At 39.1% G+C, this 13,179-nt stretch overlaps 1 protein-coding gene across 1 annotated transcript in view; it reads right to left on the minus strand.

Moving 5' to 3' along the window:
• The window catches only part of znf536 (zinc finger protein 536), a gene marked incomplete at both ends in the record, with an annotated part of 171,991 nt that overhangs the window by 60,089 nt on the left and 98,723 nt on the right, over positions 1–13,179 (minus strand). The gene's annotated exons all lie outside the window — the stretch shown is intronic.

Here is a 13,179-nt window from a genome sequence, read left to right on the forward strand (position 1 = left end):
AAAGTGGATAATATACTCACTCATGACAGACACAGACAGTCAGGAAAAGTAAAGAATGTGAGCAAAGTGATCAAACTCAACCTCATAATGAAGCCATAGTATCAAGTGATGGAGAGTCCTTCCTAAAAGGAGATTTTAGCCACCGTACAAAAGGCTCACCTGGTAAAATATATGCCAGCTTAATTCTAATTGTTAATTCTTGTTTAACTTGTAATTATTCAGCCTTTTCTAACAGGAAACGAAAGTTTGTGTTCACTCTCCTACACCAAATCCCATAGAGAAAATCATCAATTTAACATCAGGGCCTACAAGCAGTTGTTGATCCACTGTTGCCTCTATTAATTACTTCATACGTCTTAAGCCCAATTTATACTTCTGCGTAAAGTGCTCTGCGTCGACGCAGAGCCTGTCAAAGAGCCTCTGCGTCGTCTCCGACTGCACAAAATATTTTTTAAGTGTCCGTCACTCCGTCAAGGGACAACGGAGACGGCAAGAGCTGCGATTGGTCCTCAGGACAGGCCGAGCTAAGCTGCTCTGTGCCGGCTCAAAGTGAGCACCGAGCGTCCACAGAGGCGGAGCTGATCCCCGCCGATAACGCCGCTGCCAAACTATAAATACGTCATATCTTAACACACACAGCACATGTTTAGACTCTAAATGGCCAATTTCTCGCCTCAAATTATCTTAAAACTGCGTTCCGTCACACAGAAAAGTGAGAAACGGCCACTGTTTCAACAACAACAGTCTTTCTCTCTCTTTCTTTCTCGGACGCCATTGCTCACTGTAGCCAGAAGCACAACAACCTTGTGCAGCGACCCCTACTGATCGGGCGGGAAATTGCAGCGTGTGTCCGTCACCACGACGCAGACGGTGACGCAGACGGATAACGCATTACGAAGTCGGAGAAATATAATGTGGCCTTTAGTTCATTCTGTGTTACAAACTTTTGGTTCAGATTAACCAAAGTGTCATAGATTAACCAAACATGGCAGCAGTAGACAGGCAACACCAAAACTCTGATTTTCTCTATGGGGTTTGGTTCAGGAGAGTGAGAAAGTGTTGAAAATGCTGTTTTAACTGTGACTTAAAGCATGAAACATGTTCTAAAGACATCATAGATTTACTCTGGTGAAGAATTTATTCAGCGAGTGTTTTGTTAAGTGTCTTAAATCTGTGGGGGGTTTTTTTTCTCCCACGTTTTCATTGAGAGCGAGCGTCTGTGATTCCCGGTGAAGTCGGCACTTCACAGAAACAACACTGAACTATCACATTAAATCTCCACATTCAGCCCTTCAACGTCATCTGTCGCGATCGCTTTAAACACCGGCGTCGGTTCACGTGTGGTAAAGAGAGAGAGAGAGAGAGAGAGAGAGAGAGAGAGAGAGAGAGAGAGAGAGAGAGAGAGAGAGAGAGAGAGAGAGAGCAGGAACCCGGAGAGATTAAAGAAGGAGATGAAAAGAAGTGGCGTCTCCACAGGGGGAGGTTAAAAAGACACAGAGACAGCAGAGTAATGGCAGCCGAGCCGCGGCGATCATCATCATTTATAAACCAAGGAGAGAACCTGTGGCTCTGCTTCCCCCGGCGTTGGAGAGAGAGAGAGAGAGAGAGAGACTCTCCCAAGATCCCCCCCCACCACCACCACCACCACCACCACCACCACGTGTGTCACAGACGCATAAATGAAAGCAGATAATATGATGTGAAAGTAAAAGAGGGTTCAGAGGAGCAGCGGAGGTTCAGGCTCTGCTTTATGTCGACACTCCAACGGTTAACTGGAGTTTAACTGTAATTGAAAGCTGATAAACTGCTCAGTAAAGCACTTTAACTACTCTACACTGGGAAATGCTGTGGAGTGTATCGTCTATATATATATACCTGTATGTATATATATATATATACATATATACACAGTATGATGGTACGTAACATCCTTGTTCACGGCTCTTTAATGAAAGTGAGTTTCAGTCTGACATGGACTGAAAATAATTCATTAAATCAAACGTTATTGTATATTGTATATGCTTTATAGTCTGATTACACTGATACACTTATTTATCAATGTTATTCTATGTTTTATTATTTGATACAATGCACTTTGTGGCTGTTTCAAACACATACTGATTGATTTATTGATGTTTTATAAGGTTTGATATGTGTGCCCTATTATTCCTGTACTTTTGAAGCTATTTATTGTGTTAATATCATAAGATGATGCTATATTTTTTTTTACTATTTGTCATTTTCTCTCAGAATTCTTCCTTATATTTCTCTTTGTGCCACATTAAATTATTATTATTAATAATATTATTATATTATAATAATAAAAAACAATAATAATAACAACAACAACATTCATAGGGACACTAATAATAACAATGATGATAATACTAAAGCGTAGCTTTGCTCACGTCTCTCTGTGTTTCTCTCTCCTCTGACAAACAAAGCCCTGATCAACACATGTTTACATCACTGTTTGAGTGAGAAATAAAACAGGCAGGCAAAGTGAGAAGTAAGGGGAGAAAACACACACACACACACACACACACAGATAATGTGGAGCACCTGCTTTGTTTTTAACACGCTTGCTTTTTTTTTTTTGCTTTTTTTTCATGCGCGGTCTCCGATGATTCAACAGTTGCTGCTGCAAACATCTGCTCTCAGATCTCAATTAAGACTCACACGACCAACAACAGTGAAGAGAGTGTTTGTGCCAAATCTGGGTTTTCTTTACGTTTGCTTTGAGTGTTTTTCAGCAAAACACAGAAAGAGAGAGAGAGTGAGAGGTCAGAAGGTCAGGAGGTCAGACCCATGCTGCTCAAACAGCAGACTGGGTGATGCTTTATTGAAGCCGTACATAATATTTAAGCTTTTGAGAATAAACTTTATGTATAAAAGTCAAAATATTACAAGAATAACGTTGTGATATTACAGGGAAAACACAGTAAATTGACAAGAATAAAGTTGGAATAAGAAAACGTAGTCATAATAGAACATATTTGTGATTGTACGAGGAAAAAAGCTAATATTCCGAGTAAAATAGGTGAAAAATTTAAATAACGTCGTCGTAATATTCTAAGAATAAAGTTGTGACATTCTGGGGGAAAAAGAAACACGTAGTAATACTCTGAAAAAAAGTCGAAATATTACGAGAATTAAGTCGGGATATTCAGAGGACGAAAAACGTAGAAATATTATAAGAATACATTTGAGATTCTACGAGAAAAAAATGCTAATACTCTGAGAAAAGAAGGTGTAAGATTAAAATAATATGGTCGTAATATTCTTTATTATAAGAATAAAGTTGTAATATTCTGAGAAATAAACACACGTAGTAATACTCTGAGGAAAAAGTTGTAATATTACAAGAATAAAGTTTGGTAAATACGAGAAAAAAAGTTTTTATTGCAAGTAACAAAGTGGAATTATGACGTGAATACACTGATAATATTGTAAGAATAGTACACAGTTATTATATTACACCAAAATACGCCTCCATCCACATGACTTGAATCCATAAATCATCAATTTAATCGTTTAATTACGACTTTATTTCAGTACGGCCATGAACAAGAGAGAAAGAAAGAGAGAGAGAGAGAGAGAGAGGTGTAGGTGCTGGCAAGAGATTTCAGAATAAGAGGCTTTTCCTGCCAACACTGGCAGCACTTTGAAGAAAAAGAAAAAAAGAAGAAGAAGAAGAAGAAAACATTGACAAGCAGCAGCAGCAGCAGCAGCAGCAGCCTGAAGCTCTCACTCTTTTGTTTTTCCTCACATGTAAGAAAACAACAAAAAAAGAAGAAGAAGAAGAAACGAGGCAGCCATCACTTAAAAAGACAGAGAAGAAGAAGAAGAAGAAGAAGAGAGAGCAGATATGATTATGTAAATGTAAACAGGATTTCCTGCAGACTGGAAGCTCTCTCTCTCTCTCTCTCTCTCTCTCTCTCTCTCTCTCTCTGACCCGTTGTTGCAAATCTTCCATTTAAGATGAATTCCCGTGAGGACGACGCTCCGATGTTACTTAACGGGATAATTATGATACACCCAACCTTTTCCAAGATCACCCCCCCCCCCCCCCTACAGACACACACACACACACACACTCTTTCTCTCTCTCTGTCGTTTGTCCACAGTGGACGGTAACTCTGACGTTTCTTTCTTTAAAACGTTCAAACTTACAGTACAGGTTCAAAGTCTTCTGTTTTTTTGTTTTTTTAAGACACATGCAGCTCGTGTTTGGAGTTTGACCTTTGACCCTCACTGTGTTTCCACAGTAAAACGACTCGTCCAAGTCGATCGTCCGTCACTCAAATGTGACGAGAAAATCTCTTTTATTACTTTTGAATAATCTCCCACTAGAGTAAACTTGCTTCCTGAGGCTAAGGTGTACACTTTTATCATTTAAATAAGAGTAATTATAATAAAATAATATTTTTATATATATATATAATGTTGCTTAACAATAAAAAATGCAAGAAAAAATATGGATATACAAATATAAATATACATCCATACATTGAATTTCCATAAAAAATATATGTATGGGGTAAAAACATATATATGACATAATAACACATTTTATTCCAAATAAATATACAAATATATGTGTGTATTTAAAGATGTAAAAAAAAAAAAAAAAGTATATGATAGTAATAGTGATCATATAGGTAACATATAGGGTGAAATATGTTAGGTATCAAATTTCAGTCCAGGTTATCAGGTTTAAAAGTGGGAGGTTTAAATAAAAAAAGTATATTTATCATTATTTACGAGTACAAACAATTTAATTCACTTTTAATTGTTCTTATTGTTACTTTTAAGTCTTTTTCTCCCGGTGTTTTCAGAGCGTTAAGTGTTTTTTTTTCTTCTCCTTCTTACACAGACTTTAACAAACTTTGTTCAATCTCACGAAACTTCTTCATCCTTAAAATCCTGCCACACATCAAAGAAACGGAGAGGAGGTGGAGGAGTGTGATTGTGTTTAATTCAGAATTACAGATTGTTTCCAACGTGTTTTAATCTTCACGAGGATAAGAAAAAAAGGCGGATGTTGAATTTAAGTGTTGACGTTTTCGCAGCCTGTGAAAATCCTTCATCTTTGCTTTAACACCGTGACCTCACTAAGAAAGGAAGAAAAATCACACACACTTTGATCTCTCAGAGAAAAACAAAGAAATAATAATAACACACTCTCGATATCAAGGCCTCGCAAATGTGTAAAGAGAAAAAAGAGTTCCAAACGTTTCATAAACACGCAGACGCACGACTTAATTGCAGCTTGTTTGGTTCCTCATTATTTACTCGTGCAAACTCGGTTACGGAGCCACACGTCAAACTATTTACGCGCCGGTGTAAGCACTTTCGGCGATGACTCTCTGCGCTTGACACGCGGCCGTAAACAGCCGAGCGCCAGATCAAGACTCTTCGTCAGGCGGCGTGACAGATGACAGATACGCTAAAGTGGTTTTCCATGATTTCTGCGCACATGGGGTAAACTTCAAGGGAAGGGAAGGGGGAGAGAGAGGGAGGAGGGAGAGAGGGGGGGAATAACAGGATGAATATGAACAAGAAAAAAAGAAGGACATGAAAAGAAAGGTTTGTTTCTACAGGATGTCGAGCAACACATGGAGACTCATCATCTTCGAGGGGACTGTGTCCAGGTCAAAGGTCAGGTGAGGTCAAACTGAGATTACAGACGGAATAAAGAACAAATCAGAGATTACATTTGATGTTGAAGCTGCTCCAGACGCGACAGTTTTTGTCATTCGCGCTCTGCGGCGTGAGGTTAAGTTCGGGGAATTGAACCCACAACCTTCCTGTTTAAAAGACAACGAGTTGATGTTACAAAAGAGTATTTTTTCTCACATAATGAGACGATTACGAATTACAGGATTAAAGTCATACTATTCCAAGAATAAAGTCGTAATATTACGAGAATAACCTTGTAATATTCTGAGAATAACGGCAGAATATTACGAGAATAAAGTCGTAATATTCCAAGAATAAAGTCACAATATTACGAGAAAAAACTTGAAATATTCCAAGAATAAACTCTTAATATCACAAGAATAAAGTTGTAATATTCCGAAGTGGAAAGAAGGTGTGGTTGTAAATCGTGCACGATCATTTTTACAAGAGACTCACCTAATACAATCCATTTCTGCTTTAATCCATGATTTCATAAGAATATGTTTGTGAACTAAAGTTTGGAAACTGCTCGCTCTCCTCTACACCAAACTCCATCGAGAAAATCAGCGATTTTAGCTCTGAACGATGGCTTTTAAATGCCAAAAGCACAAAATCACAAATATGAACTCACTGATGGAGGCAGCAGTGCATCAACAATGATCTTCTCTATGGGGTTTGGTGTGTGGGGAGAATAAAGGGTTAAAAAAGCAACAAGATAAAGTGAGATAAAGCTGCACGGTTATTTTCTAAGATATCTTAGACCGCAGCAGGTGTGGATTTTATCAGGTGAGGCTTTTGTTAAGTGGCTAAAATCTGTCCTGAAACGTTATAATGGAATTACCGATCAATAGCCCCCCCCCTCTAAAATAAAACTTCCCTACTTTACCTTTAACCAGGAAATGTATTTTCTTTCATCCGAATCGATGCCAATTGTTTAAAGTGTACTTTTACTGTAAACGGACCTCGCACATATTCAACCCGAGACACAAACTATAAAACACAGAGTGAGCGCTAAAGTGTAAAAAATACGCCACTTAATCTCGCCTCAGCATCGCAATTACAAGCCGTTTCGCGGAGATATAGATGCAACGTGATCCTCGTCTGATTTCCACGTGTGAGGAATAATTAAAGGGGGAAAACACACTCTTGCTCTCTCCTCCTGGCTTTTGTTTTCCTGTTTAAAAAAATCCATAATATTTCCTTTTGTTCCCGCTGTTTTTTCCACATAAGCTTCTTTTTTTTTTTTCTCCCAAGGCCAAGAAACTTCAGACATGAGAACCACCCTGATATAAAACCAGGGAAATTTACCTGGGATTAGCAGCCATTGACAAATAACCTTGGTGATAGATGCACAGTAGATTTGGTTCAAAGCTCTCGCACCCGGCAGCCTCAAAAGAGATTAGTTCACTTCTTATCAGGTCAGCCGCGTCGCCTGGGAAATGTGTTTAAAGTCACATTGATTTATTGAAAGATTCCCCAATAAGAAGATATCGCTCGACTTAAGGAGTGTGTGTGTATGTGTGTGCGTGTGTGTGTGTGTGTGTGTGTGTGTGTGTGTGTGTGTGTGTGTTCTTATGTGAATAAGTGCTTCTAATAAATGACTCTGCCTGTTCAAGCTTCACGGAGAGGAAAAAAAAACGCTGCACACAAAGACGTTCTCAACAAAGGGATGGAGTAAAAAGAGCACTTGTAGATAACTAGTGTTTGAATACTGTGGCTGCAGAGAGAGAGACAGAGAGACAGAGAGAGAGAGGGACATTCCCATTCTCTCTGCACCTGTCTTGCCCTCTCTCTCTCTCTCTATCTCACTCTCACTCTCTCCATTCACCCCCTGCTGGTTCGGCGGCTGAAAACAGTGATTGTACAGTGGTGAGACACAGAGTGACACTGACAGGGAGGAGGTATAATAGAGCCTCTTTGTTCCCCAGAGAGAGAGAGAGAGAGAGAGGGAGAGGTAGAGAGAGAGAGAGAGAGAGAGAGAGAGACATGCTTTCATTTACACCATTACCTTCTTAAGCATCATTATCAGGCCAAAGGAGAGGACTGTGGGAAAAAGTGGACTGTGGAGCCGCCGCCCCGTCGATGAGGGGGAAATGACAGATATGACATGTTTGCCAGGTCCATCTGAGGCATGACACTCTCAATTCTCCTCACACACACACACACACACACACATGTGCCTATCCTTTGACTCCAAACATAAACCGGCCTAATCCAGCCTGAGAAACTGACACTGTACACCGGAAAATTTGATTTTAGCCATTAAACAAAAGGCTTATCTAATATAAAACGTATGACTTTTCTTTTTTTTTTTTCTTTTAAGTCTATGATGGATTAATTTCACTGTTTGATTTCACTCTGAAGTTTGTAAAGCCTGCACCAAACCCCATAGAGTAAAACAGCGATTTTAGGTCACAGGCAAAACAGGAGTTGCTGCCTCGTGTGGTCAGTTTGTGTCACTAAAGTGTATCCGAGTGACAGATTTCACACACTAAAGTCTCACAATGATGCATTTGAACTTAGTGAAGGAGGCAGCGGTGGATTAGCAACTCCCATGTGCTGTGTCGTTAAATCGCTGATTTACTCTAGGGGTTTGGTGTAGAGGAGTGAGTGGTTTATTAAAGGCACCCAAACCCAACAAAACAAAAAGTTAGAAACATGTTCTTAGGATTTCATAAACTGCCTGTATGCCTTCTTTAAATCTATGATGGCTTCATTCCACTGTTTGATTTCACTCTGAAGTCAGTGAAACGCCTCACTCCCCTACACCAAACCCCATAGAGAAAATCAGCGATTTTAGCGTGTGGGCGAAACAGGAGTTTCTGGTCTACCGCTGCCTCTTTTGGTGAGTTTGTGTGACTTTAATAAATCCAAACAAAGGACGTTAAACACAGAAGTCATAAAATATCACATTTAAACGTAACAACGGAGGCAGCAGTGGATCAACAGCTCCTGTGTGTCGTAACATTAAATCGCTGGTTTTCTCCATGGACTTTGGTGTGGGTGAGTGGACGCTCATAAAACTGCAGTTTCCTGTTGAGAAAAGTCTGTCTAATGTTGAGATAAAGTGGAAATAGATTTTATTAGGTGAGCCCTTTTGTTAGGAGGCTAAATGTCGTCCTTATGTCCACCCTCCTCCACATCCATCCTTCCATCCTTCTTCTCTGTCTCTGCGTCAGTTCCCTCGCTTCCTCTCCATTGTCTCTGTCTATCTCTCCCGCTGTTTGCTTTTAACTCTCGAGGTCATCCGGGACCCCGGGCAGATATCCCAGAATGCCGAGACTAGCTAACGTCCTGCAGAGCCGCCTTCTGGACGGAGTGGACAACTGAGCCAGGACTCCGTCTCTGCTCGGTGCTCCACCACTTCTACGTAGTCCAGACTTAAATCTACGTATATATAGCAATAGCATCATGGACATCGACGTTGAAGACATTACAACACCAGAACGAGCAGACTGACAGCTTCTGTGGGTTTTTTATTTTTTGAAATATATTGTTTGTGAGAACAAAATAGCTATAAAATAAAAAAAAATATAAGGGATTTTTTTGTTTCCTACAAAGAGAAGCAGATCTTTCAAGAGATTCTGGCAGGCAGAGGAGAAGTGAGAAGATAGATCATAAAAATAAAATGTATAAAAATATGACAAAGACAGAAGGAGGAGAGGAGAGGAGAGAAGAGGAGGAAGCACCAGGGTAGAAGAAAAAGGAAAGTTAAAAACTGACTGTCAATTTATTAGGTACACCTGTTAAACAGTGAGCTGCAGTCCTCTGGGAGGGAAAATGGCCTTATTGATGCCAGAGGTCAGAGGTCAGAGGAGAATGACCAGGCCAACTGCAGATTAAATAAGCACTCGTTTACAACCAGAGGTCGACGAGTACAGGATATTTTTTTATGACCGATGTCAGTGCACTTACAGTAAATATTAAAAATAATTAGAATAATGAATTCATAATCTCCCACTTCATCCTATTTCTACTAATCCTAATATATAAATAAGTAAAAAGAAACAGACAATAAAAAGGACAAACAAATGTAAAATGAGGAAGATAAATTTTTGAGCATGTGTTCTGTTATGAACCAAGTCCTCAGATAATCAAGAAATATCAAATATCATCAAAATAATCTTTAGTTGCAGCCCTAAAACTCTCCATGCCTGAGTTTGTTTCACGCAGCCAACCCGACCAAAACAAAGCTTAAATTAGGATTAATAATTTCCTTTTTTGAAAAGGACCAAGACATTTGACTCGTTTGCAAACATTAAAAGGCCAAAAATGATCAAATACGTGAATAAGATGAGATAAACTCACGGCTCATTCCTGCAGAATGTACAAAAGAACAACTCGAAATATGAGAAAACTGTGAAACACTGACAGACGGAGTAGAGTCCTGTGTACCTAATAAAGTGACCACTGAGCCAAAATCCACACTTTAAACTAAATAAAAGAGTAAGATAACACAGTAATGAGTGTGTGTGTGTGTATCTGATAACATGACACAGAAGTTAACACACACACAGCCACGCATGTGTGTGTGTGTGTGTGTGTGTGTGTGTGTGTGTGTGTGTGTGTGTGTCGCCGCTCATGTGGAAAGCTATAATTAGCGACAGAGTTCTTTGCCTGAGTAATTCAGCGACGCACGACGACGACAACACGGCGACGACGACGGCCGCTTTTGTGTCGACTGGACGAGAAATAATAAGACGACAAGGAATCAGGAGTAAACACACATACAGACACACACACACATACACAGACAAACACACATCAACAGTGATGTCCTGTCCACACTGAAAGGCCATGTATGTGTGTGTGTGTTTATCTTCTGTCTACTGCAGATAAACTGATCACTGATCAATACATAACACAGAGGAGAAATTATTGTTTTCTCATCTTCAGGGTTTATTTAAAGATGATTTGTGCAAAACTTCATAAATGTCGTGTTTATTCATTGAGTTATATACATTTTGAGTGTATTTTCAACATCAAAAGGATATTCCTTACATTTACAGATAGATTTTCCTGTAATACTCTGCTTTATTAGGTTTATTTTGCCATTTTTCTATCTATATACGTGATTTGAGTTGATTATTACACTTTATTACTGGTGACTTTTGCACATTTGGACGTATTTGTACGTCGTGTGCTGCTTTTCACTGTCGCGGTCACGTCCTGTCCATACTGAAAGGCCATGTACGTGTGTGTGTGTGTGTGTGTGTGTGTGTTCATGCACTGTCTACTCTGCGCAGATAAACAGGCGAGTCGTCACTGATCGATACATAACACAGCGAGTCAAAAACAATATCACAGCATCAAGGCCTGTGTCTATAAATGCCTGTGTTTATTCGATAGAGACGAGAGAGGAGGAGGAAGAGGAGGAGGAGGAGGAGGAGGAGTCTGCTTCACCAAAAGATGGATGAAGAAATCAATCCATACGTCCGTGCTTTCAAACACGCTGCATGTTTATATGCAGACTTCAGAGGTTCCACTTTCTATCATTCACGAGCGTTTTATAACGTTTTGTTTCTGTTATCTGTGAAAAATCACCGGTAATCAACTCCGCGTCGGGTGGAAAAAATATGCAAACGCTTTAGGACGACAACGCTTAATCGATAACTATAACAACTGGAATGGTTCGAGTGTTTTATTTCAATAATTCAAACCAAGTTTCTGTGATTTTTTTTTTAAACAGCGTCTTAAAACAGAGACATTTGAGAACGTCGTCATTTCTACATTTTGAAAAACAGTTAATCCAGAAAAAAATCTTAAATTGCAGCCCTAAAGTTGTTGTTTTTTAACCCTAATTTAACCAGAACAAAGTCAAAATTAGGATTAATAACTTTTGTATATATATATATTTTCTTTATATTGATCAAACAAGACCTATACTGTGTTTTACGCAACATGTTTTACTTACTTTATTCAATATTATGTCATTTTGATTTGTTATATTTTACATATTTATTTCCCTATCTCTGTGTTATGTGAAATATTTGTATATAAATATAAAGTCTGGTTGATTTATTAAGTTCAAAATCAGGAATAATCATCTCAAAATTCATCAAAAATAACTGAGAAGACCTATACTGTGTTTCTATTTTATTGTACTTACTTTATTACATATTTATTTCCTTGTCTCTGTGTTTGTATATAAATATAAAGTCTGGGAGATTTATTTAGTTATTTATATACTGATAAACACACATTTTGTGTCTATTATTCATGCAAAATCAGGAATAATCTCCTAAAAGCCATTTTTTTCTCATATTCAGGGTTTATTTAAAGGAGGACTTGTAGAAACATTAGAGAATAATGATAAAGACGTTGGTTTTTCTGTTCAGAACTCCTTCAATTTGTGCCTGTTTTTTGTGTACTTTTATGATAACACAATAATGTATATTTATATTGTCAGCACACACAGATATTCCTTGTATTTATAGATTATAAGTGGTAAAAATGATAAAAACACAGAGGCCGGGTTAGTTTAGAGTAAGTTAATCCCAACATATATACATGTTCCACGAGGAATAACATGTGATCACTGTCACTTTGACATATAGAGCGCGGTAGAAGGATGCTTTGAGTGAAGATATAAATCTTATAAATCATATATAATGCTCATGGACGACAGCCCTGATCAAATCTGCTGTAACCAGATTATCTTTTCATGTTTCCACCTCTCCTCACTTTTCTCCTCTCTCTGTGTGTGTGTGTGTGTGTGTGTGTGTGTGTGTGTGTGTGTGTGTGTGTGTGTGTGTGTGTGTGTGTGTGTGTGTGTGTGTGTGTGTAAGGCTGCTTATCACACACACAGGGACAGAGACGGAGACTCAAAGTGGACGATGATGAACAAAGGGACAGAGGAAAAGAGAGTGTGTGTGTGTGTGTGTTGCGGTCAGTCGAGAGCCGCATCAAAGACACGGAGCTTTTGGACACAATGATATCGACAGAATGTCAAGAACAACGGCAACTGACGTGTGTGTGTGTGTGTGTGTGTGTGTGTGTGTGTGTGTGTGTGTAAACAAAGGAATTGTGCGTGAGCATAAATATCACTCGCTGTCACTCACATTTCAAACAATGCTGCCGTAATCTCCGATAACGTAAAGACGAAACCTGAAGAAACCGACGCCAGGAAAAGAGCGGCGACTGAACGCCACTCTTAAAGGGATATTTAACGCTTTGTTTGTTGTTGTTTTTGAAGTCGGAGGCACAGACGCTAACTGATCGGAAACTAAAGTGTACAATAACACATAAAGAATTTGTCAAACACTGGCACTATCTTGCCATTAGGGACAGGAAACTGAAGTTTGTAAACCACTCACTCTCCCACACCAAACCCCATAGAGAAAATCAGTGATTTTAGCTCGCGGGGACACGGGAGCTGCTGGTCTAATGCTGCCTCGTGTGGTCGCTTTGTGTCACTAAAGTGTATCCGAGCGACACAATTCATACACAGAAGCGATAAAAATAACACGTGAATTTAGCCAAGTAGACAGCAGTGGA

The sequence above is a fragment of the Microchirus variegatus genome, assembly GCF_963457635.1.
Source record: "Microchirus variegatus genome assembly, chromosome: 14".
In the NCBI taxonomy this organism is placed as follows: domain Eukaryota; kingdom Metazoa; phylum Chordata; class Actinopteri; order Pleuronectiformes; family Soleidae; genus Microchirus; species Microchirus variegatus.